This window comes from Protopterus annectens, chromosome 2.part0 (assembly GCF_019279795.1).
Source record: "Protopterus annectens isolate FY-2018-M chromosome 2.part0, PAN1.0, whole genome shotgun sequence".
Classification (NCBI taxonomy): Eukaryota; Metazoa; Chordata; order Ceratodontiformes; family Protopteridae; genus Protopterus; species Protopterus annectens.
Window position 1 is genome coordinate 963,552,810 of NC_056728.1, and position 15,020 is coordinate 963,567,829.

At 39.4% G+C, this 15,020-nt stretch overlaps 1 protein-coding gene across 1 annotated transcript in view; it reads right to left on the reverse strand.

Moving 5' to 3' along the window:
- Positions 1 to 15,020, reverse strand: part of LOC122793324 (histone H3-like centromeric protein A) — a 94,622-nt gene that overhangs the window by 78,371 nt on the left and 1,231 nt on the right. The window lies entirely within an intron of this gene.

Genomic DNA, 15,020 nt, shown 5'->3' on the forward strand with positions numbered 1-15,020 from the left:
GCATAGGAGACACTCCAGCTGCAGTCAACCACTGACAAGACCCCTATTCAAGTCAAAGCTAGCTACAGGCCCCCAAATGTGACTCAGGATGCCCACTCCACCTACCTGGACCTCTTTGAATCCATCAAGATTCAACCCTTTACCCTGATCCTGAGCGACTTTAAACTACCCAACCATAAATTGGAAAAAACTACTCGTGCCAGAATGCAAATGCAGAGAGATTCTTTGATTTTATCAATGCAAATGCCTTGGAGCAGCTAGTCAATACCCCCACAAAAGGTGATATCTTGGACTTGGTATTAACCAACTTGAGTAACCACTGCAGCGCCCCTACAGTATCATCCTCCCTGGTAAGATCTGACCATAAAAGGGTCACTTTCGAAGTCAAATAAAAAAACTTCTGCAAAGCTGATTACAACCTCCTCAGGGATGGTATAAACAGCTTCACAGCCCCCCTCCCCCTCTGTTGGAACTGGCACCAATGTCCAAATGTACACCAAAGTACTATACGAGCACTTATACAGATGCATGGACTCGGGAATACCTGACAGGACAAAACTCATCCTCCGCAAGGAAGAGTAACCCTGTCTGGTGGATATCTGCAATAAATAAACTATATAACAAAAGGACAAAATTGCTGTCCAGGACCAAGAAGGAGCAGGTGCCCAATTGGAAGCAATCTCTCCTCAGCCTGAACAAGCAAATGAGAGCACTAGTGAAATCCTCTTAAGCCAACTTAATGTTCAAATTGGCCATGCCTACTAGATACAATCATAAGACCTTCTTCACACATGTCCACAATCTCAAAGAAAGTACCCAGATCTGTTCAGAACTGGTGGTGAAGGACAACACATACACACTCTGTAGATATAGCCAACCTACTGGCTGACCGATTCAGTGAAAACTTCACCCCTCTGTCCCCCCCCCCATTAGTAAATCCGGACATCTCCAGTACCTGTCCCCCTCCCCCTATCTCTAGGGAGCAGGTCATCATTGCCCTCTCAAAGGCAAAAAAATACAGCCTCCTTAGGACCAGATAACATCCCAGGCTGCATCCTACATGAACTCGGGCATGAACTTGCAGCACCATTAGACACCTTATTCAACCAAAGCCTGAGGACCGGCTTTATCCCAGCCACTGTCATCCCTTTGCACAAAGGTGGAGCTTCCACCGACCAGGGAAGTTATAAACCCAATCAGCCTAACTAGCCTGACCTGCAAGGCCATGTAATGGATTATCATGAACCACATTAACAGGGACATTTGCAACCTCCAAATACTCAACCCCACACAGTTTGGCTTTGTCAAGGGGAGGGTCTTGTTTGCTAAATCTGGTTGACTTCTTTAAGACAGTCACCAAAGCCATGGATGAAGGGAAGATGGTGCACACTGCCTACCTTGACCTGGTCAAGGCCTTCAACACTATTCCCCACTCAGGCATAGTAGACAAACTTTCTCAGCTAGGTATCAATCCATACGTTATCAGATGAGTAGCAAACTGGCTCACTGATAGAACCCACCTAATCAAAATAGGGGAAGCCACCTCAAGTGGTAGACCTGTAACAAGTGGCGTACCCCAGTGATTGGTCTTGGGGTCTCTATTATTCAGGATATACTTCTCTGAGGTGCAGGCCAAAAGTAGTGGGTTATGGCTGACCAGGTTTACAGATGACTGCAAGATGGGTGTGGTCATCGATTCCCCAAGTGATGTGGACATCCTCCAAGAGGGTCTCACCCAAAGAAATGACTGGTGCCAGAAACATGGCCTTAAGCTTAATGCCAAAAAATGCATCATCCCCTTTGGGGAGAGTAATGTCCCCACATATCACATTAATAACAATGCCCTCGGCATGAAATCAGTCAAGAGGGATTTGGGCACCCAGGTTCACAGCAACTTGACTTTTGACCACCATGTTGCTTCTGTTATACAGAAAGCTTTCTATATGGCACACCTCATAAATAAGGGTGTCTCATCCAGAGACAAGGAGGTCTTAACATCCCTGTATTCTTCCCTTATAAGGCCAACTATTGAGTACAATGCCCCCTTCGGCATGTACCTCGCAAAACACGTGCAGCAGCTGGAGACCGCAGAGGTTCCTCACCAGAAGAATCCAGGACCTCAAACATCTACCCTACACAGATATACTAAAAGCCCTGTCCCTCTACAGACTCCTCAGAGGTGACCTCTGTCTGGCATACAAAGTAATCTCAGACCCCGCCTTGATGTACTACTGTACATCCACAAGTCAAGCTCCACTCGAGTAACCTGAAAGCGTGACCTCAAGCTCATCTGTGACATCAACAGGACTTGCTGGCGAGACAGATTTGTGTCTTAAAGACTCCCCCATCTTCACGTCAAGCAGAGTACCTCATTGTCCCTTTTCAAGCGCAACCTGGATAACTGGATGAGAAACATAAAATACACCCTTGGGATTCCACCTGTGTCCCTGTTGGACAGGGGCTTTGAGTGCTGACTTGCCTAAACATGGACTAAACTCTTGACTAGGCTTATAAAAGCCTCATGGCCAATAGCCTAATAACTTCCTATGATTCAGTCTGGTGACATTAGCCAGGCTTTACATGAGGGTTCTACAGTGGACTCCAGTGGTCCAATGGTCTTCTCTGTCTCATCCAATGACAGCTTCCATCCTCCTCACTCTGGTGTGCAAGTATCATCTTCTTTGGTGGATTCAGTCTCCTGATCTTGAGGGCAGATCCTTTTCTCCTTCTCCTCCCAGTGCCATGGTGACCACAGAAGCTTCCCTGTTGGGGTGGGGGGCATTTCCAGGGAAGGACAGTCCAAGGTAAATGGTCCCCTGCAGAGACCAACTGCATAGGAATGTACTGGAGATGAGAGCAGTTCTTCTCACGTTGCAAGCCTTTCAAGACTGCCTTCCTCTGGGTAACATTGCAATGCATACAGACAACATACTAGTTGTGTGGTACATCAACAAACAAGGGGGGGGGCACACGTTCTTATCTGCTTTGTCACAAGCCCATGAGAGTGTGGGAATGGGCGATGTCCTTGGGGCACTTTCTCTTTACAATGCACATTCCCGGAGAGACTAACGTTCTAGCACACCAGCTTAGCACAGCTATTTTGAGTGCTCACGAGTGGTCCCCGAATCAATCAGTGGCAAGAGAGATCTTCCTCTGCTGGGTTCAACCGAGCTACGATTGGTTTGCTTCCTGTCTCAATCACAAATGCAGCAATGACCTCTCCCCGATCCCATCAGCCAGGGATTGTCCCCAGTGATGCTCTAGTTCACAAGTGGCCTCCAGGTCTCCTTCATGCTTGCCGTTCTATACCTCTCATTCCCAGAGTGCTTCAGAAAGCTTGACACTTTAAGGGTCCTTTGATCCTCTCTGCCCACCTTCTAACCTCAATACATGTGGTTCCCCCTCCTCAGGTCTCATCTGAAATATCCCCCTTGGGTATTTAATCCCCTCCCGGATCTGATATCTCACCCCCTTCATCTTCTGACCACAAACCTTCAGACTCTTCATCTGACCATATGGTTTGTCCACTTCCCATAATTCTAAACCACGCCAGGTTTGCATCTCCCATCAGAGACATCATTCGGGCCTCTCAGAAAGCTTCCACCAGAAAGGTCTATGCTAATAAATGGAAATGATTTTCTATCTGGGTCAATCAACAGAATCTGGACCCCTTTTCAGATCCTTTTCCAGACATTATATTATTCTCATCTTCCCTCTTTCAGGATGGAGCCAGTTTTTCCACTATTAAGCTGCAGCTGGTGACCATTTCTAATTTTCATGTTTGCAAGGAACCTACCTTTTCTTCTTGCCTTTGGAAGGCCTTTCTGAAAGGTGTTTTCCTTCTACAGCCTCCTATCAAAGATCCCTCTCCTCCTTAGGACCTTTTTTTTTCTGCTGCAATCTCTTACACAGAGTCCTTTTGAGCCTTCCTCAATTTGGAGACATTAAGTTTTTGCCTTGGTAGACAGTCTTTTTGGCGGCTATAACATCAGCAAGATGAGTTTCTGAATTGCAGGCTCTCTCCATCAAGCCTCAATATGTAATTTTTCAGAGAGACAGAGTGGATCTCAGGATTAATCCCTCTTTCATGCCCAAGGTAGCCACTGAAGCAAATTTGAATCAAACCATTCAGTTGCCAGTTTTCTTTCTCAGCCATTCCAATAAAGGAGAGTATATTCTGCACACACTTGATGTACATAGACAATAGCAATTCTATTTAGACCGAACAAAGAGCTTTCGTAAATCTGACCAAATGTTTGTGGCCTTTTCTATTAAACTGGGTCAGGCAGTGTCGAAGATTACAATATCTCATTGGATATCCCAATGTATTTCTACAGTTTATACTTCTAGGGGATTGCCTTTACCAGGACCTCTCAGGGCTCATTCCACTAGATCAGTGGCTACATCAGCTGCCTTTTTAGCCCAACATTCCTTAGATGAGATTTGAGCTGTAGCCACCTAGTCTACTCCTCACACCTTCATTACTCATTACAAACTCGACCTAGTTTCCAGAAACAGGGCTTTCTTTGGCTCTACAGTTATTCGGCACGTCCTTCCATGAGGCCCACCCAGGACTGTCTGGTAGCTGAGGACTTTGACCCAAAGTGAGAAATAGTGACATAGATAATGACAGATAAAGAGTTACGTACTTACGATAACTTAGCATCTGTGATATCCTATGTCACTATTCATCACTACCCCCCCCCCCCCATCCTGTTGGATCTAGAGGAAGTGAAGATGTCCTAACTGGTGGTTCAGGTCTACTCTGTCTGTCTTCTAGATCTGGGGTAAACAATCTGAGGGGTTACAGGGCAGCAAGGGATTAGGTCAGTGGGAGGAGCTCGAGACTAGGATCTGTCTCAAAAGCTGCTGGCTCAGATCCAATGTCAGATCCTATGACCCAGAAGTGATGATTTTTTTATACCTCTCCCACTGTGAAAACAGAAACTCAGCAGAAAAGGCCAGTAGACTTGCGTTTATGGGTAAATTTTAGTAACTGGCTAGTAAATGCATTGCCTGGATGCCTGAAATAAAGAAATGCAGAACACCTGGAAAACAATAGCTACAAAAAGTGACAAAGAAATACTGACTGGGGAAAGTTCTGTAGCTGTTCAGTAAAAAGCAATGCAACCTTCAGACATGACTTCCAATAACTTACAGGAAAATAAGACACTGGATACAGGGCTGGTTAAAATAAACAAAACACTGATAAAGTATAACACCACAAACATCAAAAGGCTGGAAAAAAATGAAGAAGCCTTAAATAGATATTCAGATGATATGATAAAGCTGCAAAAATTAGAGATCGAAATGAAGAAAAGGCTGGCTGAACGTAAGACTGCTCAGGAAGAGATGTTTCAACACAGAATTAGAGGATAGACCACGTAGGGAAAAACTGAGATTTTCAGCTATACCAGAGAAGCTGGAAGGAACAGACTGCATTAATTTTATGAAGGCTCAAATAAGCAACGGGCACATCATAATGTATGCTCTAAACCTAGCTATAAGAAAACAACATAAACCTTTAATAGTAAGGATACAATCCTACAAGCAGGAGTTGATTCTGACAAAACTGTAGCAGAAGGACAAAATACTAAAAGTGGGGGACAGCAGAGTGTTTGTGGAGAATGACTAGGCAAAAGAGAAGTAAATTCATTCCACTCTTCACAGAATACTGAGACGCAGGTATGAGATTCAAACTGCTGTACCAGCTGTCTTCAAGGTATTCCTCCCTGGAGGGACAAAATCATTTGATGACGTGCATATCAAGGAGGAAATACAAAAGTATGTCCAGCAAAAGTAAACTGTGAAACAGAAACAGATTCTCGTTCTTATTCTTCTGGTAATAAAGACCACAGGGAGATTGTACCTATGAAACCTTTTCCAGTATTTCAATGGAAAATATTGTAGAAAAGGAAGGGAGCACAAGAGTTGACTAGGAGAATCGAGAGTACATTGGAAATGAAAGAGAGAGGATTTGGGTGATGGAGAACAGTAGTAAAACTAGCAACTTAATGTGGGATTACAATGCAATTATTATATTTGTGAAATATGACAGAGCAAGAAAATCTGGAAATATTGGACTTTTTCAAACTTTGCTGGATTTGTGGGGGACTCAAGTATATGCCCTACTTCATGTCATTAATGTTCGGAAAAATACTTTGGGGGTAGGGAAAAAGAGGGAAGAAACCAAACCAAGTAAAGAAAACATTCTTTTAATAGTACTGTATTTGTGGTGCATGGTTTTCTTTACATGCTATTTAAGTGTAATGGGGTTTGTAAACAAGCGTTTCTTTTTTTTCCTCCCTTCTTGTACAGTTTTGAGAAATGTAGGTAATGCAATGTTTAATTTTAACTTTGTCTTGCCTTTTTAACCAGGCTCCTTTTTTATGTCCTTTTTTCATCCTTGGATAAGGAAATGACTGATTAAGGACCTTAGATTGATTAGTTTTAAGATACAGCAAGTACATGAAAAAGAATATTGAATATTACGAGGTCTTGTTTTTCTAGCAAATGCATGTAGTATACCAAGTAGCAATTCTACAGCTTATCTTCCTGTCTCCATGGAAACACTCTGATAAACAGAAACTGGAGACAGTCTGGTGGAAGGTGACTGGCTGAGGGAAACCAAAAGAGAAACAGGCTAGGACATAATGCTCTTTGAAAACAGAGGTCCACAGCTGTGAGAGTATTAAAGATAGCACAAAACCAATTAAACTTGAAGTAAAGTTCTCTTTTTTTTTAAATGAAATGGTGATATGAATATAAACAGCTGTTTTTTTTTTTTTGTTTGTTTTTTCGCTCTTCTATCTTTCTTTGTTCAGTTTTAAGAAACGTAGGCACTGCAATGAAAAAAAAAAAAAGGAGAAAGACAGGGGAGAGTGGAAGGGTCTGGTTAAGAGAGAGTGACAAAAGAAAAATCAGTGTTCTTTTTCCATCACTTGCATAGGGAAATGACTGGGTTAAATTTCTAGGTGCTATCCAGTAACAAGTTTATTACAAAGCATGTAAATGAAAAAGAATATTGAATATCATAAAGCTTTTTTTCTAGTAAGCAAGGTACCCTTAGCAGTTTTGTGTCTGGTTTGCATGCCACTAGAAGACAATTTGATAAAGAAAAATGGCTTGGAGAAAGTGTTTACTGAAAGCATTCAAGAGTTTTCTCTGTCTCTGATTGTGCAACTGTCTATCTGTATATATAGGTGTATATGTGCTGCATGTGTTGAGAGGAGAAGAAATGAATAGATTACTGAAATCTTAATCTAATAAAAATTATCAGACTATGTGAGTTGTGTGATCTTTATCTGCCAACAGAATCTTTTTTGCCAGTGTTTCTGTCTTACAAAACTAATGTTGTTGTTTGTCTTACGGCTTTTCCCAGTTAGGGGTCACCACAGCGGAACTCCGGTCCGCTAATGATTGGCAGTTGTTTTTTATGATGTCAAGTTGCCAGCCCGATGCCCAACCTTCAACGAAGACACGCCCATTCAACGCATGTCTTTTGAATGCCCACTCGACTGTGGGGAGGACATGCAGACTCCACATAGAAGGCACTCCCAACCCAAGCCGAGAATCAAAAGGGAGAACCTCTTGTTGTGAGGCAACAACGCTACCGCTGCACCACTGCGGAAGTCACATGGCATGACAAAACTAATAAGCTTCTTTATTTCCCATTTATTTTTGTGAATATCCAAATATGGATGTTCTTTATAAAAGTAACCACAGGCAGCATATTAACTTTAAATACATATCAGTACAAAAAAAAAAAATCACAGTCAAGCAATGCTGATATACAGGACAGAATGAGTTCTGCTACATATTATATGCAATAAGAATTAAAGCTGATGTGAATATTTAACCACCAGGAAAAGCCGAAATCAAGTGCATTGAAACAACATAAAACATCAACATGGCTACATGAACGGGTAAATATTTTTTGTCACACAGAAAATAACTTTCAGTTTATCCAAAATGCAGCTTGATGATGACAAATCGTTGAAGATTGAGCTCACTAAATAAGTATATACATTTCAGTTTCAAATTTCATATCCTTCAGAAAATGCATAATACAAAAAATATTAGTCTAGTAACTTTTTTTAATTTCTTAGGAGCAGCATTTAAAATTTTTAACTGATTTTGTCCCCCCCCCCCCATTATTTTGGTTTTATTCAGATATTTTTACACTTATAGAGAGAGGTTCAGATGTATGGCTACAAGTGCTCTGTTCTTTTCAGCCTTCCTATAGTTCTGGATCCCAGCTCCCCTGCAACTCTGTAAAGGAAAAAACCAGACTGTAAGCAGGAGAACCAGCACAGCAATGATAACGTAGTCAGTAATAGCGTAGTCAATAGTTTATTTCCGCTTTCGTCAAAATAGACTTCCTCAGAATACACAAACAACACAGTTCAAATTACTTAAATACCCACTGCAATTTAAAAACTAATTGATCAATAAAGACAAAATAAATCAAACATTTATAATAAGTTTAAAAAATCAATAAATACAGTGTATTTATGCAGTATTAAAAAACTCAAAGGAAAACAATTCCTTGTTAATATGTAAGGTTCTATATTTTAAAAAACATTTAATGTTAATGTAGTCATTCAGACCAGGGGGTTTGTCTGCATTGAGTTTAATTTGCCATAAAGTTTCACGTTGCTCAACGAAATTCTTAAAATCCCCTCCTCTGTGGTCTGAATGAACTACCTCCAATACAGAGAATAAAAATTTTTTGTATGTCCCACATACTCTTGAATGTTTATAGACAGCATTATTTTCATCTTTATTTTTAATGCTATATAGGTGTTCTCTAATTCTTACATTTAAACTACGGGTGGTCATGCCGATGTAGAAGGCAGGACAACCCAAACATTGTCCTATATACACCACACCTTTGGTCTTACAGTCAACATACCCAGGAACCTTAAAAGTGTAATCAATATTCTCTAACTTTATATAAGGACCTTCTGAAATAAAACGACACATGTTACAATTGTGACAACAAAACATCCCAGTTTTAACTGATCTACCAATGGATGAATGTGTCAAACTATTTTCTAAGATCCCTTTCAAGTTGCTATGGTTCCTGAATACAAAAGAGGGCCCACCAATAAACATCTTCCTCATCTCTTCATTTCCTTCTATAATTCTCCAATTATTGATTATAGCTTGTCTAATGGAAGCACTATCGGAACTAGTCTCCAAAGAGCAAATCAAACGTGTCTCAAATTCCTTCACTTCACCCTTCTTCTTACCCCCTACTACTGTCCAATTTGGAAAGTCAATAATAGGTCTGAACATACTACCCCGTTTCCCTAAAATTTCCTCTGTAATAAAATATAACTGTTTGGAATCATACCCCCTCTCAAGGAACAAGTGAAAAACTATGTTAAATTCATCAAATAAATCACTGTCCTTGGAGGTCATCCTGCTTGCCCTAATAAACTGTCCACGGGGGACATTTTTGACTACATGTCTAGGATGATTGCTGGCATGGTGTAAGTAGCCGTTCGTAAAAGTTTCCTTTCGAAAGATCCTGCTGTGTATTCGACTATCCTCTACATCCCAGTATACCAAAATGTCTAAAAAATTCACCCTAGTCCCTATCCCACCCATGGTGAACTTCAAATACTCAGAAGAATCATTGAGTTCGTCAAACAACATTTTGACCGTGGAAGAATTTCCATCAATCACAAAAAACAAATCATCAATGTATCTACTGAAAAATTTAATATTAAATTTTTGTTTCAGCTTAGGTATTACTTCTTGTTCCCACCTGGCCATGACCAGGTTGGCAAAGGCCGGGGCCGCAGAAGACCCCATGGCCACCCCCTTTCTCTGCCTGTAATATGATTTGTCAAAAAGAAAAACGTTGTTTTCTAAAATCAATTCTAAGAACAACCGAATAGTAGAAATAAACCTATTGGTAAAAACCCCACCCTTACTAGTCAAAAAATCACACACAGCGTCAATGCCCTCCAAATGGGGAATACATGTGTACAAGGCAATAACATCAACTGTGAAAATGATGTCTTTTAAAGGGTCAAAACCCTGTTCAAGAATATAACAACCAAACTTCTCTAGAAAATGCCAAGAGTCCCTAACAAAAGATACTTCTTTGCTAAGAAGTGGGCTAAAAATAGCATCAATAACTAGGGAAATACCCTCAGTGACAGAGTGAGGACTAGAAACTATAGGTCTTAATGGAGGATCCGTAACACTCTTGTGAGTTTTAGGTATCCCAAAAATAACACCAGTCCGTGGTTCGGATACCACACAAAACTCATACAATTCACGGGTAATTTCACCTGTCATTAATAGCCCATATAATTCAGAATGTATAAATCAAACTCTTTTTTGAAAATCATAAAAACCAATTTTTTCATATTCTTCCTCATTGTTGATAATTTTTAACATTTTAAGTTGGTAAACCTCTTGCCCCATTATAACCAGATTTCCCCCTTTGTCGCTCTTCATAAATCTAAAGTCCGAGTTCAATTTTTTAAGACTATCCAAAGCCTGTCTCTCCTCCCTGCTTAAATTATCAGGGATAAACCTCTTGTTTCTCAAAACCCCAGTGACATCAGCTATAACTTGTTCTTCAAATATTTTAATAGTATGATGCAAACTTGGAGTAAATGCAGAGGGTTTGAGTAAAGACCTACTAGTCAAGTTACACTCAGGTAAAAAATCTAGAATGTAACTAGTATTAAGTTTCCTACAGAACTTCTTAATGTCAACTATTGTGTTAGATACATCAGCCTTGAATGTAGGAATGAAATTTAAACCACGTTTAAGTAGATTGATCTCATGCTCAGAAAAAAACTTCTCAGTCAAATTTATAATTTTAAACTGGTCAATGGACTGGCTTACGTCTCGTCCCCGGCTAATTCAAACTTAAAAATGTCCGACTGCGGGTAAAAACAGTGTTTTTGTTGGATTGGTTTCCTTTCTTGTTCAAAAAAGTAGTAGTAGGACTAGAACCACTTACACTGTTCCCCCCAGTGTTGTTAACAAATTTGACTTTAGGTCGAACTGATCCGTCAACAGTATTTCCCTGAACAACAATCTCTCTGTCATGATTAGCTGATTCAGTAGCCCGTTTATTAACAAAAGAGTCCCCTTTGTCAATAATGTTGTTTCCTGACTCAATATTTGAGTCTGGGTCAGGTACAACGTTGGTATGTGTGCCTTCACTTGATTTCATCTCGATTTCCCCTATCGCTTCAGTCACAGTCCTCACCTTGTCTCTGGCTTGACCTTGAATCCCAGTACGGGTGCCAGTGTTATTTGAAAAAAAGTTCTTATGGCGGTTAAAATCACCGCTGCGTTCAGGAAACCGATTCCTGATGGCAAAATTATTATAGGCTACATTATTCTCATAAGCGGCGATGTCACGAGTTAACTTAGATTGTTTACGACTCGTGACATCAACCGTGTGTTGTTCAACTTCATCATGTAACGAGGAAATAAACTCATTCAACTTTTGGGGACCCACCAATTCTTTCAGTTCACTCTCAACTTGTACTATTTCATCTTTCAGAACAGTCATTTTCTCAATATTATTGTCAATCAATAAATTCAGGAAATTAATTCCCGCAGTGTTGAAAAAACCAACTAGGGTTTTAAAAAATGGAGAAGTAGCAGTCACACCATTGGGACATTTAAAAAATCTTAGTCCCTTTGGGACCACACCAAGATCAACACAGTGCTTGAAATAACTGTTCTCTAAATCCAAAGAACGATGTCTCTTTAAAAGTCTCAATAGAAGTTCACGTTTAGTATTTGCTTCAGCTAAATTGAAGGTTTGAACATCTTTACCTGAATGTTGAAACGGATTTGGCACCCCGTTCAGAAAACTGCTTATGGTTTTGTATCCCCTGATGTTAGTGGCAGGCTTACAACGTGAGTTAGACGCCACTAGTCGACCATAATCCTTCTCACGTCTCTCCGCAGCCTCCACAACTGTGTCGAGTTCAATGAACGATGAATCCGGACTAGAAGTCCCTCGAGCATTGTCTTTTGGTGTGTCACTACATCTGTGACGCTCCGTCCTTGAAACAAGCACTTTCAAAGTACTCTGAATGTCCAGTAAGGTAACAGTTAACAATTCACCCAGCGAAGAAACTGCCGAGGTTGGTGTAGAGTGCACCGTTAGATTTAAAAGTTCGTCTTCTCCCGCCTCCGTCATGGTGCACGTAGAACAAAAACAAAAGACAAAGCACCAAAACGTAACCAAGTAAAGGAAAAAAAACAGACTGTAAGCAGGAGAACCAGCACAGCAATGATAACGTAGTCAGTAATAGCGTAGTCAATAGTTTATTTCCGCTTTCGTCAAAATAGACTTCCTCAGAATACACAAACAACACAGTTCAAATTACTTAAATACCCACTGCAATTTAAAAACTAATTGATCAATAAAGACAAAATAAATCAAACATTTATAATAAGTTTAAAAAATCAATAAATACAGTGTATTTATGCAGTATTAAAAAACTCAAAGGAAAACAATTCCTTGTTAATATGTAAGGTTCTATATTTTAAAAAACATTTAATGTTAATGTAGTCATTCAGACCAGGGGGTTTGTCTGCATTGAGTTTAATTTGCCATAAAGTTTCACGTTGCTCAACGAAATTCTTAAAATCCCCTCCTCTGTGGTCTGAATGAACTACCTCCAATACAGAGAATAAAAATTTTTTGTATGTCCCACATACTCTTGAATGTTTATAGAGAGCATTATTTTCATCTTTATTTTTAATGCTATATAGGTGTTCTCTAATTCTTACATTTAAACTACGGGTGGTCATGCCGATGTAGAAGGCAGGACAACCCAAACATTGTCCTATATACACCACACCTTTGGTCTTACAGTCAACATACCCAGGAACCTTAAAAGTGTAATCAATATTCTCTAACTTTATATAAGGACCTTCTGAAATAAAACGACACATGTTACAATTGTGACAACAAAACATCCCAGTTTTAACTGATCTACCAATGGATGAATGTGTCAAACTATTTTCTAAGATCCCTTTCAAGTTGCTATGGTTCCTGAATACAAAAGAGGGCCCACCAATAAACATCTTCCTCATCTCTTCATTTCCTTCTATAATTCTCCAATTATTGATAATAGCTTGTCTAATGGAAGCACTATCGGAACTAGTCTCCAAAGAGTGATTTATTTGATGAATTTAACATAGTTTTTCACTTGTTCCTTGAGAGGGGGTATGATTCCAAACAGTTATATTTTATTACAGAGGAAATTTTAGGGAAACGGGGTAGTATGTTCAGACCTATTATTGACTTTCCAAATTGGACAGTAGTAGGGGGTAAGAAGAAGGGTGAAGTGAAGGAATTTGAGACACGTTTAATTTGCTCTTTGGAGACTAGTTCCGATAGTGCTTCCATTAGACAAGCTATAATCAATAATTGGAGAATTATAGAAGGAAATGAAGAGATGAGGAAGATGTTTATTGGTGGGCCCTCTTTTGTATTCAGGAACCATAGCAACTTGAAAGGGATCTTAGAAAATAGTTTGACACATTCATCCATTGGTAGATCAGTTAAAACTGGGATGTTTTGTTGTCACAATTGTAACATGTGTCGTTTTATTTCAGAAGGTCCTTATATAAAGTTAGAGAATATTGATTACACTTTTAAGGTTCCTGGGTATGTTGACTGTAAGACCAAAGGTGTGGTGTATATAGGACAATGTTTGGGTTGTCCTGCCTTCTACATCGGCATGACCACCCGTAGTTTAAATGTAAGAATTAGAGAACACCTATATAGCATTAAAAATAAAGATGAAAATAATGCTCTCTATAAACATTCAAGAGTATGTGGGACATACAAAAAATTTTTATTCTCTGTATTGGAGGTAGTTCATTCAGACCACAGAGGAGGGGATTTTAAGAATTTTGTTGAGCAACGTGAAACTTTATGGCAAATTAAACTCAATGCAGACAAACCCCCTGGTCTGAATGACTACATTAACATTAAATGTTTTTTAAAATATAGAACCTTACATATTAACAAGGAATTGTTTTCCTTTGAGTTTTTTAATACTGCATAAATACACTGTATTTATTGATTTTTTAAACTTATTATAAATGTTTGATTTATTTTGTCTTTATTGATCAATTAGTTTTTAAATTGCAGTGGGTATTTAAGTAATTTGAACTGTGTTGTTTGTGTATTCTGAGGAAGTCTATTTTGACGAAAGCGGAAATAAACTATTGACTACGCTATTACTGACTACGTTATCATTGCTGTGCTGGTTCTCCTGCTTACAGTCTGGTTTTTTCCTTTACTTGGTTACGTTTTGGTGCTTTGTCTTTTGTCCCCTGCAACTCTGGTTAGAATAAAAATAGTTATCAAAAAGAAATAACTACAAAAAGATACATCATATTAAACAGATAAGGAACAGGCTAACAGGAAATTGTCAGATTAGAAAATACGAAACAATCAATTTGATAAAACAACAAAGGGGGCTACTGAATGCTTAGACTGATTTTACTGTAGTCCATGGATTCTGGAGACAGCTTTTTCATAGATACAGACAGGCAGAAACTATGCAGTTCAGATTACGGCATGATAAGTGACTTGCATTCACCACATATAATTACTTAAGCAGTTACCTTATTAGGCATGTCACTGAACTAGTGGAGTTACACTTCCCAACTATGCAGATTTGGTAGGGAGACCCCTAATTTTTTTCTTTAACTTTTTCTCCATTCGTTCTAAAACTAGAACTTTTATTGAGAAGTTCTAAGTAAATAGTGAAAGCCTTTAAAAAGTACCCATGGTCTGAGGCATTTTTATTTAATTATGTTTTGCTTTGCCTGGATGTTAAGTGTTGACAGGTATGGAGGACGGTGGCAATGGGATCTGTAGAATGTGGGTGGGTACCATCGTTCAATGAGACATACAAGAATCTGAAAAATAACATGAAAGATTACTCAGAGACCAGAGGAAACGTTTTCCAAATTGAGGTAATAGACTTAGTAAATGGATGATAAAG